Consider the following 16579-nt stretch of genomic DNA (forward strand, 5'->3'; position numbering starts at 1 on the left):
CTAGCTCCCACCTGTTGGGAGTCCTGCACATATATCAGGTTTGCAGTCTTGGAGGTGTCAGGAAGGCTTCTCTCAGGTCCATCTTAGTTGACCCTATTTCAAATAACATCTGGTCAGCCAAACTGCAAGTAGAGAAATAGAGGAAGCCACTTCTGATATCACATCTGATACTTCCTGCACTGATCACAGATGAAATTTCAAATGACTCTGCCTCTGTCAGAACACAAAAAAACCTGAGACAGAAAGATAAGAAATTAAAAAGAACACTTTCAGAGTTCTTATATCAGATATCACAAACAACTTCCAGGTCCCTTTAACTAAGAGAAAATAATAAGTTAAAAATTGTAAGTTACCCAAATTAAATCTAACACAGATAAAATCTTCACTTTTTGAATGGATATATCAACAATTCTTAAGGAACCTACTATAACGAGCATAATCTTGCCATTAAGGATGCAGACTTCATTAGCTATAATATGGGATGAAGGAGAGGGAATCCATTTTAAATTATAAGGTCTGGCTGAATGTCACATGCAAGATCACTCAGAATCCATAACCAGCATGGAGGATAAGTTCAAAATGAAAATAACCCAAAGTGATACACATGTGAGCAGCTATGAACAGCAGCTACAGAGCATGTGTGAAAAAGGGACAGGTAGCAATAAGGTCTCTTAGAATTATTAAGCTCTCATTGTATAGGTCAGATATATATTGTAAGGATGATCTATTTAATGTACACCAAAATATCATGAGATGAATATGTAATTGGTTAACTGAGTTCAAATACATGAAGTAACTTGCTCGAGGTTTCACTGCAAATAACTAGTGTGCTCAGACAGCCTCCAAACTGGGGTACTTAACATCAGATCTTCTCTTTGAAACACTGTGCTGTACAATCAATCACAGGCTTGCACAGTAATCTTGCCTCTCAGTCACTCATTTTTCTCTTTGGTGCTCTCATCTCTCCTGTGTGCATGTCCTTTCCTTCTCCAAGACTATTAGCCTTGGTTTACTCAATCTTTTCCAGTATTCTCTCTCTCTCTCTGTCTCTCTCTCTCTCTCTCTCTCTGACCATCTATCTTTCCATCTTAGTCTCTTTCTCCCTTCCTCCCTCTACCTCTTTCTGTTTCTCACTCTCCTATGTTAGTTAAGTTCTTCAAGTAGTAACTATCCTATATCCCCTGTTCTTAATTTAAAGTGGACCATCATTAGGAGATAGAGGGATATCCTTTACGTAAACACCTGTGCCTTTTCACTCAAAAGAAATTTCAAAGCTAAGTTGACTCTTACTTATCTCTGGTCCTTCAATGATCTGTTTATTAAGTTAGGACTGATTGACAAATCCAACATTTTGATACTACTCACATTTAGTGCTTTGATTTTAATTCTGTCCTGTCAACATGTATAGGTTGAGATCCTTACCCCCATGTAACTACAGTCAAAACAGATCCTTTATGGAGGCAATTAAGATTAAATAATGAGGTGAGTGTATAACTTACGTGGAAAAGTCATTGCTTGGCAGGTACAGGACCCTGAAATCAGACACTAGTACTACCCAGCAAATAAACGTATGTTAATTCAAACTATTATATTAGATCGTAAGAGTGCAGCCTAGCCTGATAAAGCACATATAACTGTAAAGGAGGAAGATGCATCAAACATATGTTCCTAAGCTACATGAAGACACAGAATGAAAGCAGCTATCTGCAAGCCAAGAGGACAATCTTTACCAGGAACCAAATGGCCTGATGCCTTGTTTCTAGGGCTATAGGAATACATTTCTGTTGTTTAACCCACTCACTATTTGCTATGGCAGACTGAACCAACTAATATACTTGGACCTAACAATATGTCTCTAACTTGTGTATAAATTTCATATTTAAAAATTGTCTGATTTCATCATGACCATCCACCTCATTGATGAATATTTCTAAATTTACCAAATTTTCCTGCACAGAGAAGAAATGTTTTCTTCAAATACACACACATATATATGTATATGTATACATATATATATATATATGGTCCCTTCTTTCATTCACTTTCCAAGACTTTTCTGATCATTTATGATCAGAAACTACTTTCCAAGAAACTAAGAAATTTGGGCAAATATGATCTGGATTTTTCACATCTGAAAAATAAGGAGGACAAAAAGGTCCTTCAAAACCAACATGTGGGTTTGAAATATGGCAAGTTCTTTTTCTTGGTTATTTTATTTAATATCCAGTAGATTACTCTGCTACCAATTCCATCCACAACTAAGAAAAGAAAAATAAACCACACATCCAGAGGCCATAAAGGAAACATAAGAAAAATGCAGTTTTTCAAAGTCTTTTATTTTCCATGCTAACACTAGTGTGAATAATATTTCCTATGTAGCCATTTACTACAGCTACTGAAAAATCAAATAGCTATAGAAAAGTACAAGTGGTTCTATTTCTCCACTGCGAATCCTCAGCTTCACTGAAAAGGTTATTTGAGATATTTAATGGTTAAATGGTAAAAGAAAACGATATACATCTCACAGCAACCTCTGCTAGACTTCATGAAACTGTGACAGAAGTCTGGCTGGATGACTTCTTGCATGACCTCTGAGAAGTGGAGAATCTCAGTGAACACCTGTTTCATCTTCCTATGAGTTATGCTGAGGGACTTGAAAAAAGGAAGCCTTGTATCTGGGCTTGGCTCAAACAATCTTCTGATTCAGTCATAACCTTTACTGGGAAGAAAAAGTTACATGCCTCATGGCCTTCACAGGCCTTAGCACTTCCTCTTAGGCAGTCTGCTTTCTTCTTCTTTTTTTTTTTTTTTTAATCTCAAACTAACTCAAAATAACTTAACAGAGATTTAGTACAGTTGCTATGCTAGAGTTTCTGTGAATGAGTGTCCTTATGTTTCTTTCTGTGGGTAAACAGAGGTTTCTGCAGGCTGGCAAAAACAAAAGGTAGTTGAGCTCTTTTGGTTTTATTTCCTGGAATGCTTTCAGATCCATTGCTTCTTCTCAAAACTAACCTAGTATTAGGAGACATTTACCACATCTACCTTGCCTCCTCTATCTTCAATCTTTAAAAATTCCCCTATTCCTTTCTAAAACCTAAGTACAGGGTAGCACTGCTACTATATTTAGTATTGTTTATGGTCTAGAATAACAGAAAGTCAAGAGAAGTATGAAAAAAAATGGTTTAATTACTCCTAGATATTCTTCTTCAAAATGCAAGAACCATCAAGGCAACAGGAGCTCAGGCTTGGAATTCTAGTTACTCTGGAAGTTCAGAATGGAGGGTTGAAGCTCAAAGCCAAACCAGCCCAGGCTGATAAATTTTAGATATTTTTGTCTCCAATTAGCTTTTCTTTTCTGCAAAAGGCTCAGAGTAGAGTGTGGCTAATGTGGTAGAGTACCAGCCTTAAGGGAAACAGCCAAGCATGACTGCAAAGCCTTGAGTCCAAGCTCCAGTGGTACAACAACAACAATAATAATAAATAACAATAATAAATCTGGCATTTGGGAGGAGATACACAGTGGTAGAGAATTACCAGTTTGAAGAAACAAGAACCCAAATGACTACATATTAATTATTCAGACTAGAATCTCCCTGTTTCTTCTTTCAGCATTTTGCTTCTATTTCCCAGTCCTGCAGAAATGGAGATCACATTCCTTCCTCCACTCTGCTCTGCTAAATTTAAGGTAAGAAAATATGGAGATAATGGAGGCCTTTCCTTTCTGTGCAGGTTCTTGCTCCCCTTGCAACTCACCAATTTCTCCTTTGGTTGCCTTTCAGGACAAACTGTATAATAAAATGTAAATTTGTGATTTCATTCGCAATTTACCTTGCAAGCAACTGATCGTTGATCAAGCATGGGTTGGGAGGGGAGGAGGAAGGTGGTTCCAAAATTGTCATCTGCGCTCAGAAAGTCTCTATTTAAAACTGTTGACCTCTTCTTACACCACTAAAAGTGACTCTCAGAGGCCATTTCTCTGGGCAAAGTAAGGATTAAGAATCTCAGATGCCCTAAATGTTATCAGTTTCCACTCTTTTTTTTTTTGGCCAGTCCTGGGCCTTGGACTCAGGGTCTGAGCACTGTCCCTGGCTTCTTTTTGCTCAAGGCTAGCACTCTGCCACTTGAGCCACAGCACCACTTCTGGCCATTTTCTGTATCTGTGGTGCTGGGGAATTGAACCCAGGGCCTCATGTATACGAGGCAAGCACTCTTGCCACTAGGCCATATCCCCAGCCCTAGTTTCCACTCTTGACCCCAATATATCATTCAACATAAAATCAATATTCCACCAGGATTGATTGATTGCCTTATAGATTGGAAAAATATGTGCACAATAACTAAATCAAACTCTTACATGCCTCAAACCTTTGAAAATGTCCCATAAAAAATAGGGGGAAATCATCGAAAAAGAAAATACCTGTGCTCTGTCCAGCTTCCAATGGAGAAGCGCTCTGATAACAGTGCAACGACCCTAGGAACACTCTATGTTTACATTTATTTATTTAAAACACTAGCTCAGAAAGAGCACTGTTCTTGAAATAATACACAAACATTTACATTGAGCCTTTCATCCCCAGAACTTCTTAAGCATTACCTCATTAATCTTCCAAACAGCAGAGAAGGCAGGTAGAAGCATGTGCTCCACAATTTTAAATACCTCAGTTAAGACAAGAGTTGGGAAAAGTACAGAAACAGCACTGTCAAGACTGATCTCAGGTTCCTCGGCCAAGTTATGGCTCCCTACAGACAGGACACAATCAACAGTAGAGAAGCTATCCTTGACATCCAATGTTCACGTAATTCTGTCCATTATCCTCAAGTAGCACTCTATCTTCTCTTCTTGATTACTGTACCATGTACAAAAAATTTCCCTTCCCATGACCTCTCAACTCACACCCAAACTTGTTCATCTTTTGAAATTCCCATATCTTTGCCTACATGCTAAGAAGCACTGAATTAATCAGGGAAATGATTGTGTTACACAATTATTAGACCTTACCTGGCACCTTATGAAGATGATAATTTAGTACATAGAAATAATAGGACAAACATCAGAATGTAGTACATGTCTCTTAAATAACAACAGACAGCTATTAGTTCACCTAAGGATTGGTTTTATCCAGTGGAGATGAGAAATAAAATAATTAGAATAGCCTTTAATCTTCTGTTTATTTATTTATTTATTTAATTTTTTTGCCAGTCCTGGGGCTTGAACTCCGGGCCTCAGCACTGTCCCTGGCTTCTTTTTTGCTCAAGGCTAGCACTCTGCCACTTGAGGCACAGAGCCACTTCTGGCCGTTTCTATATATGTGGTGCTGGGGAACCGAACCCAGGGCCTCATGTATATGAGGCAAGCGCTCTTGCTACTAGGCCATATTCCCAGCCCCATTTAATCTACTTTTATTTATTTATTTTTATTTATTTATTTATTTATTTATTTATTTATTTTAAGTTTTTATTATAAAACGGATGTACATTCATCACATCTACTTTATCTCTCTCCCACACCTTCATTCCTCACTTCACAAGCCAATCTCAGTAAGGTTTGTTGTTCTATTTTTAGCAAATGTTCATAAAGTAGTTTGACTTTTTTTTTTTTTTTATCAAGGACATGCCAGTTTTATTCTCAAGCAGCAAAAATAAGGGTGGACCCTGTTGGGAAGGCCAGTGTGATTGGTGGGAATGAGGGGCTTCCAGGACTCTGGGCACAGCCCATGACCTCCCAGGACACCCAGCCGGAAGGGCTGCTGAGAGGGGAGCTGCTCACCCTCAGAGAGCCAAGCAGGAACTCGGGCAGGAGGGACACTCCCAGGGAACACAGGACCCGTCCTGTGCTCCAGTGCATGCATGTACTCAAGGGTGGGCCCATGAGGAGGGTAAGATCTGCGGCTGGGCCCGCCTCCCTCCTTACAGACCTGCGGGGCTGGGCCAGTGTCTCTACAAGGTCAGAAGGGTATCCTGGTTCCCAGGGCTTCAGGTCTTCAGATCTGGAGACCAGCTGTGACTGGTCTGGGGGCTCCTCTGCAGAGACTGTGAGTGGGCTCACAGCGGGCAGTAGGGAGGGGCAGGGCTCCAGGCTGGGGTCTGGCTAGATGATGCCATACTGGGCCAGCTCATGCAGCTCCAGGTGGTTGAAGGCCTCCCACGGGCAGATGACCATAGTGTCTGTGCCCAGACCTTCCATTCCAGGGATGTCATCCCAAACCCTTGCACACCCTTCTTGGGGGGTTTGCTCTTGAACTGCCTGGTTTGCCGCTGCTTAAATGTGGGTGGCCCCTTCCTGGGGGTGACTGGTCCCCCTATCACCCTGGTGGCTGACAGGATCTCCACCTTTGGGGGCTCCAGGTGCATGGCTAGGCCGGTATATGGGGCGGTGACCCTGGGCTTCTGGACAGCCTCAAGCTGGGCTTATGTTCCGCACGCATGCAAGCCGCAGAGGATGGCGCCCAAGGCCCGCGGTGACATTAGTGGAGTCCCGTGCACCACGCAGTGCTCCTCTGGGCCTCGGAGCGCCCGCCTGGGGCAGTAGTTTGATTTGTTCACTCTCCTATTTTTTTTTCTTTCAAATTTTTATTATCAAACTGATGTACAGAGAGGTTACTAGGCATTGGATACATTTCTTGTACTGTTACCTTGTCCCTCATACCCCCTCCCCCCTCCCCCTTGCCCTCCCCCCCAGGTGTTCAGTTCACTTACACCAAACAATTTTGCAAGTATTGCTTTTGTAGTTGTTTGTCTTTTTTTACCCTGTGTCTCTCAATTTTGGTATTCCCTTTCAATTTCCTAGTTCCAATACCAGTATACATGGTTTCCAATATACTCAGATAAGATTACAGAGATAGTGTAGGTACAACCACAGGAAGGTGATACAAGAACATCATCAATAATAGAAGCTACAGATACACATGGGACGCTGAAGGTAGTTGCAACTGTGATATAACAATTGTCTCCATAACATGGAGTTCATTCCACTTAGTATCATCTTAGGTGTTCATAAGGGTATAGCTATTGGGCCTTGTGATGCTCTGCTATGACTCGCCTAAACCTGTACTAATTATTCCCAATAAGGGAGACCATAGAGTCCATGTTTCTTTGGGTCTGGCTCACTTCACTTAGTATAATTTTTTCCAAGTCGTTCCATTGCCTTATGAATGGGGCAATGTCATTCTTTCTGATAGAGGCATAAAATTCCATTGTGTATATGTACCACATTTTCCTGATCCATTCATCTACTGAGGGGCATCTGGGTTGGTTCCAGATTCTCGCTATGACAAATTGTGCTGCGATGAACATTGTTGTGCTGGTGGCATTACTGTGATTATGTTTGTGGTCTTTTGGATAGATACCCAAAAGTGGGGCTGCTGGGTCATAGGGGAGTTCTATATTTAGCCTTCTGAGGAATCTCCATACTGCTTGCCAGAGTGGCTGAACCAGTTTATATTCCCACCAAAAATGAAGTAGGGTTCCCTTTTGGCCACATCCCCTCCAACATTTATTATTGTTAGTGTTCTTGATAAAGGACATTGTTACTGGGGTGAGGTGTAATCTCAATGTTGTTGCATTTCTTTTATGGCCAGTGATGTAGAGCATTTTTTCATATGTCTCCTGGCCATTCTCATTTCCTCATTAGAGAAGTCTCTTTGTAAGTTTTTAGCCCACTTGATGAGGGTTCTATTGGTTCTTTGCGGTTTTGTTTTGGAAGAGGGTAATTTTTCAGTTCTGCATATATTTTAGAGATGAGGCCTTTGTCCCTTGAAAGCCCAGTAATGATCTTTTCCCAGTCTGTGGGCTTTCGGTTTATCTTGCGAGCTATGTCCTTTGCCTTGCAGAAGCTCTGCAGTTTGATGCAGTCCCATTTGTCCAACCTTTCTTTGATTTGTAGCCTTTCTGGGTCTTTGTTAAGGAAGTTCCGTCCTGTGCCAAGGAGCCCAAGTGTTTCTCGTACTCCTTCCTTTAGTGTTTTCAGGGTGTCTGTCTTTAATTTCAAGGTCATTGATACATTTGGAATTGATTTTGGTGCAAGGTGATATATAGGGATCTAGTTTTAGTTTGTTGCATGTGTTGAGCCAGTTTTGCCAGCATCACTTGTTAAAGAGGCTATCTTTCTTCCATACTATTGTTTTAGGTCCTCTATCAAAGATTAAGTAGGTGTAGTTCTGTGGGTTCATTTCTGGGTCTTCAATTTTGTTCCATTTGAGTGAATCTTCAGCTGATAACAATGACAAATTGAAGTGTCTTCTAGGAGACAGTCATGGAGCTTGAACTCAGGGCCTAAGCACTATCCCTGGTCCTTTTGCCTATTCCGGTGCCAATACCAAGCTGTTTTTATTATTATAGCTTTATAATACAGCTTGAAGTTGGGTATTGTAATTCCTCCAGCACTGTTCTTTCTGCTTAGGATTGTTTTTGCTATTCTAGGTCTTTTATTGTTCCATATGAATTTCTGGATTGCTTCCTCTATTTCATTAAAAAATGGTGTTGGGATATTAATGGGTATTGCATTGAATTTGTAGATAGCCTTTGGCAATATTGCATTTTGATTATATTAATCCTCCCAATCCAGGAGCATGGGAGGTTTTTCCATTTACTTAGTTCTGACTTAATTTCATTTTTCAAGCTTTTAAAGTTCTCATCAAAGAGGTCTTTCACTTGTTTGGTTAAGGTTATTCCTAGGTATTTTATGTTTTGGGGGGGCTATTGCAAAAGGAGTTGCTTTCCTGATTTCAGCCTCAGTCTTCGGGTCGTTAGCATAGAGAAAGGCCGTTGATTTTTGAAGGTTCCTTTTATATCCTGCAACTTTGCCAAAGTTTTGGATCAGCTCTAGCAGTAGGGCAGGACTGAGTCAGGTGGGTCCACTCTGAACTCCACTATTCACTGGGCATTTATGTTCAGAGCAGGGATACTGACAGAGATCAGGAGGTCTGGGATAGAACTAAAATGAAACCTATGCAGAACAACAGGGATAGGAGCTGGAGGGTGGGGATAGGAGCTGGAGTGTGTGACAGCTGACAATCATTCTAAGAATGATTGGTGTTTTATTTTGGCGTTGTTTTCTTGCAAATTATAGACACTGTGTAAACACTTCACACAACTTTCCTCATCTGTAGAACAATAATCTCCAAAAGTTCTTTCTCAGACTAGAATTTAGGAATTATAAAATGTAAGGCTTCTGTGGACATGGAGCCAGACACCTACTACAATTAGGACATTGAATGCATAAAGAAATTGCTGCTTTCTGAAATTTATCATCAACTATATCGAAACACTGGCTCCACCCCAGAATCAAAATGAGGGCTTCTCATTTTTCCTAATGTTGAAGTGCCTTCTGTCTGGGATGTGTTATCTCACAGAGAAAATTAGAATATTCTGAATCCTAAGAAATCACATGGACTTGGCTACTTAGCTCTATTTGAGGCAGACACTTACTTAAAAACCAAGGACTGGAAGTCCTGCCACAGACTAGCAACCAACAGGCCAGATGGGGCCAGACTGTTTCCTTAACTAACTCAGCTCTTTTAGGTTGCAGCGACATATCTAGTCGAGCAGTTCTTCAAGCATTATAAACTGAAATATTCAAGCAGCTCACTTGCCTCCAGTAAAGAAGGTTGACCAGGCCTCTGCCTTCACTTGAAAGTATTTGGGTTCCCTGATCAATAAGTACACACTGACATTCTTTCTTTTCTGTGCCTGGCACTATGCTAGGCAGTGAATATCCCCTCTGATCTCATAGACTACTATGTATATAGGGATTTGAAGAGAGAAACACAGTGAGAAAGTGGCTAGGTAGAGATAAGCACAGGATGGTACAATAGTACAATCATAGAATACTGAACAGTTTTAAAGACCAGAGAAAGAGTCCTGGCAGAGGTGACACCTAAGATGAAGCCTAAAGGACCACTGGAGTAGGATCGAGTGATTCGATTTGGGATAGGAATGACTCATCTCCTCCACCAGGAAGTCCCATATTACCTGAGCATCAGTGTGTCAAGAGACAATGGAGCACTGTTTCTGTACCTAGGTGTGGTCCTCCACACTTCTTCACAGTCACACCTTGGAGAACTGCTACCTAGACACATGTCAAAGTTCTAATATAGTAGAAGAAGGTATAAGAAGGGAGAAGGGAGAAGGGAGAAGAAGAAGAAGAAGGAGAAGGAGGAAGAGGAGGAGGAGGAGGAGAAGGAGAAGAAGAAGAAGAAGAAGAAGAAGAAGAAGAAGAAGAAGAAGAAGAAGAAGAAGAAGAAGAAGACCACCACAAAGAACTTTGAGTGAATCTTCAGCTGATAACAATGACAAATTGAAGTGTCCTCTAGGAGACAGTCATGGAGCTTGAACTCAGGGCCTGAGCACTATCCCTGGTCCTTTTGCTCAAGGCTAGCACTCTACCACTTGAGGCACAATGCCCCTTCTGACTTTTTCCACATATGTGGTCACTTCTGACTTTTTCCACATACGTGGTGCTGAGGAATCGAACCCAGGGCTTCATGTATACCAAGCAAGCACTCTACCACTAGACCATCTTCCCATCCCAGCTCACATCTTTAATACTTTGGATCAAATAGTTTATGTTTGTAATTTGGAATCACTAATCAATACAGGTCTTAGTGCAAAACAAGCGATCAAGAGCCTTTTATTTGAAGATGACTCAGTCTATATTTAGAGGGTAATTATTATCTCTTCTTTTTCCTGGACAGCTGAGAGAATATCTACAGGTCATTGTACCAAGCAGGAAACTATTAACAATGGTGAAACAAAAGTTCTAAACCTGTCCTGATGTATTTGTCCAATGCTAGTAATGATGCTTTTTGCTTTCATGCCTACCTGACCTTATCCAAATTTCAATTCTTATAAGTAGATTTTGTTCTTGTTCTTTCTTGTTTGTTTTCTGTTCAGGTCACTTGCACCCAGGGCCTCGTCACTGTCCCTTAGTTTTTTAATTCCTTAAGGATGCCTTACTCCTTGAGGCACAGCTTTACTTCCTCCTTTTTTGGTGGTTAATGGAGGTAAGAATATCACAAGCTTTTCTGCCTGAGCTGGCTTTGAAGTGTGATCCTCAGATTTGAGCCTCCTGCATAACTAGGATGACAGGTTTGAATCACTGTTGCTTGGCTTACTTACAGTAGTTTTAGTAAGAATTTGTTCTATTATCCTCCTCAACTTCATTTGGTAGGAAAATAGTACATAATATAATATATAGTTTGGGCTCTGGAAGCAAAAAGGTTCACTAATTAACTTGTAAGTCTAGGAAATTCATCTATCTTCAAGATCCAAATCTGTAAATTAGAGCAATTAATATTACTTCAGCTGTCTATTCATAGAACTACTTTGAAGTTGATATAGTTCTATGTAAAGTACTGATAGTTCAACACAATAAGTTAATTAGTGCAATTTTTTATTTCTATTATTACTAAGGCCACCTTGGTCTTTTGGTGGCATGAGGTCCTATCCACAGGACACACTTATGTTTTACTAGGATGATTCCCTTTTATTAATTAATGCAAAATGTTTCACAGATTTCCTCTAGGAAGTCCAAAGAATGCCACTTGTATATATGACCAAGGGCAAGCTACTACAACATGTCATCCATCTGTCTTTTCTCTCATTCCCAGTGTTCTTAGATTCACTAACTGTGCTTTGAGAGGATGACATCAATGTTACTGTTGGTAAGAACATGGGTGACTCAGTTTATGACTTTGCTAACCATGTCATACCCCAACACCTGAAGCACAAGAACTGAGTACCAGAACCCAAAGATTGTTTCCTGTGATAATACTTTCCTAAGGTAGTAAGTTCAGTTCCACTTCCTATACATTCCACTATAGCCTCACACACTGAAACAACTCAATTAACTCTGAGGAAAAAAAGGAAAAAAATATATATATATGCTATACAACTAGCTTGCTCTCTTTCTGCCATGTAAGAATGTAAGTAGAAGCTGTGTATGAATACCAAATGCAAGATATTGACATCCTGTTCTTGGACTTCCAAGTCCCTAAATTTGTGGGAAATGAAATACTATTTAAGCCCTGTACTTCAGCATCATTTGTTATGGTAGCTCGAACTTACTGAAACACCACAGCTCCAGAAAAAAATGAAGACTTAATTCCACACCATTATGACACTTATTTCTATCCCTATATTTATTTTTTCTTTTAATCCCTACTGTGGGTACAGCAACTATTGGGATAACTGCCGAAATATAATGATAAGTGATGAGAAAATGCAGTGTGATTTTGCTTTTCAAAACCAGTAAGCAATTATGACCTATTCAAGGTTAAAATATCAGATTTACAAAAGATGCAGTCTTCATGTTTTTTTCAAGTAAAAAGATGGATTTATTGTGGAAGCATAAAGTGAACTGACCGGCCAGAGATGGAGCACAGTCTCGGTAGCTGAACTGTGACAGTGAAAAACGGGATGACCAGCCAGAGACACAGGGCAGACTCTGGAGCTGCCACCGTGACCACAATCTTCATTTTATATTAACTTGCCACCCAGGCTGATTATTTGAAGATTATATCATATTGATTTAATTATATTCTTAACCTTTTTTCCCCTAGAATTTTTCCATTAGTGCAAAACTGAACCATAAAATGCTTATATAAATCCATATTAAAGGTGCTTAGTCCATTTTTTAAAATTTAATTTAATCCCAAGACCAAAAATTATGTCAAAAAAGTATAGCTGATACTGTTTCCATGTAGTGGACAAGAAAACTAAAACTCAAAGGTAAATCACAGGATTTATAGAATTTAAAGTGGTAAATACAGAGCTTCAATCCAGGCATTCTAAAATTCCAAACAAATGTTAATTTGGTATCGTATTGTTGAATAACTCTAAGCATTAATTTTTATTAATATTGTTGAATAGGCATTCATATAGGCCAATCCACTACATACCACTTCCATCCAATTCTCTTATTAAACACAATCCACTATGTGTTGAAATCTCCAGAATTCTCTGTCCTCCATCCTTCTTGTTGAGATTCTTGCATGAGAACAACATGGGCCAAGAATTCAGAAAGTTTTTTTAAGAAAGAGATGGGAGCCATGAGTCACAATAACCATGGTTCACATTTCCCAAAGATCCAGAGGAACCTTTTCAAAACCAAAATTGAAGATGAAGGTGAATCCAGCTAGCCAAGACATAAAATGAGCTATTATATAGTTTGCAATTAAATGAGTAGACCTGGAAAGAATTATGCTCAGTGAAATGAGTCAGGCCCAGAAAGAGAAAGGTAACATGTTTTCTCTCATAAGTAGAAGTTAGAATGTAATTTATAAATACACAAGTAAAGGTATACAGATGATATACACATGCATATGAACATATTGACTGAATTATGGTATATGCAAGGAAGAATTCAAATGATGTAGCTCCTTAGAACAATTTATTTACAATCTAACAAAATGAATGCCAATAATTTGGTACTTGAGGTTTATGGTGGGAGGTATAGGGGAAGAGATTATTTTTTAAGTGAGGAGAGAAAAAATGGGGAGAATGCAGGCATAATATTAAATGCATATCATGTGAAACTAGGTAAATGGAGGGGGGATGCACAGGGCTGAGTAGCATGGTTGAGAATGATACAAGTGGTGGTATGGATCAAGATTATTATAAACTTGGCATAATGAATTGTAACCCATTTGTACAATTACTTAAAGATAATAAAAATACTTGAGGATTAAAATGAAGGCAGAACTTCAAAGTATGCTCCCTCTTGCAAAGTCATTGGTTCTCCACTGTACTCTACTCTTGGAAATAGCTGCGGAATATTCCAAAATGCCAAAAAAACTTATCCTTAGCTCAGGCCAACTAAATTAGAAAATTTTAAGACAGATTAAGATATGGTAGCTAAGAGAAGCTCTTACATGTTTATATTGTGTAGCCAGAAATTTAGAACTGATGCACAAACCAAATTACCAGATTTCAAGAGAAAGGTCCAGTTGAGGAACTATCATAGTTTGTAGCATTAACCCTTATTTGTATTTCAGAGGTGGTAGAGACTCATGAAAAAAATTGAGCTAAGACTGGTCCAGGGAGAAAACGAGGACAAATGATTGAGAAAACTTACCTCATCCTTACTTTTCATCCTATCTTCCATGAGTGTGTGGTTAATGTTACATTGTTTGCATGATAAACACACACACACACACACACACACACACACAAACACACACACACTCAAATCTATAATCACTCAAATTTCATCTTCAGTAAAAACATAAATTAGAAATGTAAAATGCAAGATTATTATCCTTTCTATTTTATAGGTTATTATTTTACCCTCTGAAATTACTTTTAGACCTGCATTATTTGTTACTTCCAATTAAACATTGGTTGTGACTTCGAGGAAGATGACTGAGGAGCAGCAGATGCCTAGCTAAGCTCCCTCCAAGATCTCAGTTTTACTACTGCAGAGAAACTTTTACTCCTAGAAAGACAGCCCAAGTCCAAGTAAGTTATAACAGTACACGGATTCTGGCAGGACAGGAAAAGTCAACTTTGCTGGCCTGAAAACACAGATTTGAGCTCCAGGGGGGTGTCCCACCGCCACTCTGGTGCCGGGGCCAGCACAGCGCCCAGCACTCCACACACCTAAAGCACACAGCGGCAGCTAGGAAGAAATTCTCCAGATGGTTGAAGACAGACATGGATGGCAGGATGAGCACAGACAGGCTGAAACACCAGAGCAAGCATGAGGACCCCACGAAAGACATTCTCACTCATGCCCACAGAGCAGCATGTGGAAGGTAGCCATTCCCCCATCACCAGAGCGAAGCACCATCTTTGAATCTGGCATAGACCAGGCAAGAGCAGATTGGAAATATAGTGGGCCAAGTGAAAGCAAGGACGAAGGGGCCATCTTTGAAAAGGGCAAGAGCAACTGAATGGTGAAAGCAAGTTCCACCCAGCAGAAGGACCTCCCCCCCAAAACCAAGTGGCAGGATCTCCCCGCAGGCTGCAGCTCACAGACTCAGGTAAACTCAGCCAGAGATGCCCCGTCGATGCTGCGGCTGCTAACTCTCTAGCAGCTGGAAATTCTAAACTCAAACTGAAAGCAGCGAGCACCTACTGGTGGCATGGAACAATCAGACTGGAGAGTAAACAGTTCCCAAGATAGATAAACAGCTCCTTTACAGAGGATGCCCAACTCCCAACTCCCACCAGCAAACCAAGCTGAATCCCACAGCCAGCTCCACTCAGGAGAAGGTCTCCCCACCCAGGAGAGAAGAACTGCCCTGGGGCAAGTGCTCTCAGCCAGGCCTCGGGCACCCCACCCTGCTGAGTCTGCAGTTTAATCAGAGGCAGGCATTAAAGGCAGTGGCCCCACAGCAAATGGGAGAAGCCATGGTTCCCGAGATTGTTCAGCATCCTCCAACTACAAAAGACACCCAACTCCTACCTAAAAGCAAGTCAAAACAGCCAAGCAGCAGGAAAGTATACTGTAGATCATCCCAAAGAAACCAGGGACTGGAAAGTGTCCATCCAAACAAGAAAGAATCCCTTTTGCCTCACATATTTGTGTGTTCTTATTGTTTCTTATCCACTTTTTTAACTTTTTGTTTTCTATCTTTCATTTTTGAGTTGTTGTTTGTTTTTTTAATACTTTTTTGATTTTTGTTTTGTGCATTTGTTCTTCTATGTTTTTCTTTGTTTCTCTTTTCAATTTTTTTCTTTAAAATTACTTTCCCTTGAATAATATCTTTACACTTTTCTGTTGAATCTCCATTTTTTATAGTTTTAATCATGTGCTTTCTACTGATTCCACTCTTCTCTACATTTCCAATTCACTGAAACTAAACCAAAATCATCCCTCATTCCTTTTAATCCACTCTCTTCACTACTCCTAATTTACCCTCCTAAATTTACTTCCAGGATGCCCAGACTCTGTTGACTCCTGTAAATCGGCAGACTAGACGGAAGGTATCCCTCTTCAATAAGAGTGAATCAAAGGGGTTCATAGAGAAGTCTCACCAGTCCAAAAAGAACTAAATGTAAGAACACATTTGTTCATGTGGTTATAATGGTAAATAAGTAACTACTTGTAAGGGCTGACCTGAGAACCTGAATAACTAAATATAAGTTTTAATGTTAAAATTATAACAACTTCTAAACCCTGGTGGTGACTCCATGCTAGATGGTTGCACCCCCACCCATGAGACTAGTTTCTAGTAGTTTCACATTTAAAAATAAATGGAGCCCTTTTCCCCTCTGTACCTAGGTAGCAACATGGTAACAGACAGTAAAAAAATGATCATAGTCATATATTATAGAAATAACCATAATAGTAGTAAAAATGCCATGGTAACTGTTGGGTTGGCTTACTTATGATTGAGTACTGGATTATTTTAGCCCGCTCAAGCTTGCTTAATGGTAATGGAAAAACATGGTGGCAATTGTTAAAATAAAGTTGGTACTAGGTCAGCCTGATCACAAAATTCTGCTTCTGTAAACAGCTTAACAATTTGTTACTTGCTCAACCCATTTGTGACCCCCCCATCGGTGCTAGGTGACCACCTGTTGTCAGTGCCTGATATTGCAGCTAGATCCCGTTATCAAAGCCAAAATAGATAAGTGA

The 16579-nt window shown here is 40.0% G+C and overlaps 1 pseudogene; it reads right to left on the reverse strand.

Annotated features, from left to right (window-relative positions):
- Window positions 1–5900: 5900 nt before the first annotated feature.
- On the reverse strand, window positions 5901–6351 carry LOC125339995 (annotated as a pseudogene).
- Between the last annotated feature and the right edge of the window lie 10228 nt (window positions 6352–16579).

The sequence above is a fragment of the Perognathus longimembris genome, chromosome 22, assembly GCF_023159225.1.
Source record: "Perognathus longimembris pacificus isolate PPM17 chromosome 22, ASM2315922v1, whole genome shotgun sequence".
Classification (NCBI taxonomy): Eukaryota; Metazoa; Chordata; class Mammalia; order Rodentia; family Heteromyidae; genus Perognathus; species Perognathus longimembris.